The 3131-nt window shown below is 40.1% G+C and overlaps 1 protein-coding gene across 1 annotated transcript in view; it reads right to left on the reverse strand.

Moving 5' to 3' along the window:
- LOC139765226 (uncharacterized) overlaps positions 1–3131 on the reverse strand; it is a 269229-nt gene that overhangs the window by 200516 nt on the left and 65582 nt on the right. The gene's annotated exons all lie outside the window — the stretch shown is intronic.

A 3131-nucleotide genomic window follows, 5' to 3' on the forward strand; every position in this document is an offset into this window, starting at 1 on the left:
ATTACTACTACTACTACTAACTACTACTACTACTACTACTACTAACTACTGGAGGAGTGCGTTTGCTGAGGGTCCTACAGTACAAGATCCAGTCTTGAGATGTAGATGTATAATTCCCTTTGACGTTCTGAGGGGAAATTTATGATTACTAAGTTCTTCCTACAGCCATCAGACCTTGCTTTCTTTTTTTTCCTAAGAGAAAACACGAAGGAGCCAAAAAAGCAAGAATTTTTCCCTCAGCAAATCGATTTTCTGGTTCGTCTTTTACTGGGAAAAAGGTGATTTGTCCAGTGGCTTAGACGTGGAGGCTGGGGTTCGCTTCAAGAGAAAAATGATTTACGTCAAGTTTAAGACAATCAAGATGGATAAAGATGAGTATTTCTCGTGTTAAATTTTCCAACGATGATTCTCTCGTCCAGGACTTGACCCCTTATCCACGGCCATGGCCTCCCTCAGCTATGATGGATATATCTAGTTGAGATCACAGTCGGATCGAACGCAAGAAGTATTGTACGTAAGTCTGGTATTTTGACCTCATGAAACCGTGTCTCTACAAGATCTCTAAATCAACTAAGAATATTCGGGACTACAAGTTTGCAGGACAGGGAAAAAGAGTCAAAAGTAAGGTTTGGGATGTGAGAGGAGAAACAATTTCTGGTATATCGTGTGTCTGTCTGTATTACACATTTCGGGTTTCTAATAGTTATTATGGCTTGGCCTACATGTCTCAGATGATGTTATGAACTTCTCTTACCATCTGAGGATGACGGATTTTTAAAGTCCTCTTTAAAGTGAATAGATTACGTTCTCTCTTCGCCATATTGATGTTTAGGGGCAAAGAGTAATTGCCCGAGGAGACATGGTATTTTATAGCTTTGAATATAATTTAGATGATTACAAGAACGCGACGGATATATAGTAAATGGCAGAACAGAACATTTATCATATTCAATCAATAATACGTAGGGAAGCACTGATTTTCCGAATATCAAGTGAGAGTTATCAAGGATCTTTTTATATTTGTGTTCCACTCGCCATGTGTGGTAGAGACATGGCCCAGTGAAGAAGGTGTTCGTAGACGCAAGTGTCGAAGTGATTTTTTTTTTTTTAAATCTGTCCCTCGTCGCAATCATGGTTCTTGTACGAGTGGATTTTGACCAGGGGTTCTTGGAGACAAGAGATGAAGGAGACATAACCAATAAACTCCCATCTTTCAGTGGCCTTAGATTTGGGAGTAAGTTAGATTTGAGGCCTTACTCCGATCATAATTCCAGGTAAGAGAGACTGTGATGAGATCCTTCCAGTATCGCTCGAGTCTCGTAAGAGAGATAGTGAAGAGATCTTTTATTACGTGTGAGTCTCGTATTCCACTTCCTGAAGTCGTCATTAGACGCGGGTCAATCATCCTGGTCACCTCAAACGTCTACAGAGGGAGGAAATAACACTGAAATAATAATTTTGTGAAGGTTTCGTCCCCACTCCTGATGTTATAAGCTCTCTATTCGTAAGAAAACAACGTAATAAGCTTCATTAAATTTTCCAGTTGAAGGAAACGCGCATCATCAGTCTTCCTATGGGGCCGAAAGCTGAAATATATTCAGAGTTCTCCCGTTTGATCCCACCAATAGGTGGAGTAAGCGTTAAGCAATCCCCATCACAAGCCAACACATAACCAAAGAGTGGGAGGAATACGCATCTAACGCTTTAAAGTCGAATGCACTAAGCCAAAAGTCTGCGTAGAGCGTTCGGCGTACAGCCGCCACTACTGCCAATCAGAAAACGTTTTAGATTCAGGTGTAGCAGCAAGGGAGGGCAAGCCTTTACTGTAACCTCTCATGTAATTGGTGTTTGTAATTAGCGCGCGACTCAGCATCGGTGTCAGAGTGTGTTGCATCTTGTGTAACTCATAGTCGCTCCTTCATGGGAGTGTGTATATATCCACCGTGTTTACCTGAAACACAACGAGGGGAGGAAGAGGATTGGCAATACCACACACACTTCATTCATAACTAGTTTCATTTCGGCTAGAAATATGAACAGTTATTGTATATCTTCAGCTTTGCTATGGAAATCCTGAACCCTCAAAAACCCCCCAAAAAAACCATATTCTACTACGTATCGACTGTCAATATTGTTCGAAATGAGAGTCAATCAACATAGTCTTTAAAGGAACGATCAACACACTGGTCATGTAACTGTTAAATGCACTACGCATCGACTGTTAATATTGATCGAAAAGAGAGTCAATCAACATAGTCTTAAAGGAAAGATCAATACACTGGTAATGTAACTGTTAAATGTACTACGCATCGACTGTAAATGAGAGTCAGTCAACATAGTCTTAAAGGAAAGATCAATACACTGGTAATGTAACTGTTAAATGTACTACGCATCGACTGTTAATATTGATCGAAATGAGAGTCAGTCAACATAGTCTTAAAGGAACGATGAATACATTGGTAATGTAACAGTTAAATGTGGATCCTCAATAAACCCATGTCGTCGTCATCAGCTTCTACGAACCCGCACTATAAGACCTTTCGGATTTAATGCCACTAGTAACTCAACATCACTCGACAGACGTTCGAGACCCGGATTGTGTCTCGTCAGAGGTACGCCACCTCACAGCCTAGGGGAGAACGAGGCAAGTGATTCACATGTTTCGAATAAGGCTCGATACTCGTATGTTTTGGTGTCGGAATATATACTCAATGCTTTAAACTCTAACTCTCAAGAGGATTGAAAGAGCGTTTATATAGACGTATAACGAGTATTTGAATTTGTGGAACTTGTAATGACGTGAGAGTTGAGAAGTGAAGGATAGAAATTTAAGACTGGAAGGTTAAGTTAATATTGCTATTCAAAAGCACACAGTGAACTTTAGGACATAGGTTTCGATCCGTGCTTGGATTCTCTTCAAAATCCATGCGAAGAAAGTAAACTTTTTGCCCTAAATCCATGAGAAGAAAGTAAAATTTTTGCCCTAAATCCATGCGAAGAAAGTAAAATACTTGCCCTAAATCCATGCGAAGCAAGCAAAATTTTTGCCGTATATTTCGCCATGAATTGCGTCCCCCCCTACAAAATACAAAAAAAGGTTTACGGTGTTTCGAAGCAGTGTTTTGGTCAAA

Source organism: Panulirus ornatus, chromosome 53 (genome assembly GCF_036320965.1).
Source record: "Panulirus ornatus isolate Po-2019 chromosome 53, ASM3632096v1, whole genome shotgun sequence".
Classification (NCBI taxonomy): Eukaryota; Metazoa; Arthropoda; class Malacostraca; order Decapoda; family Palinuridae; genus Panulirus; species Panulirus ornatus.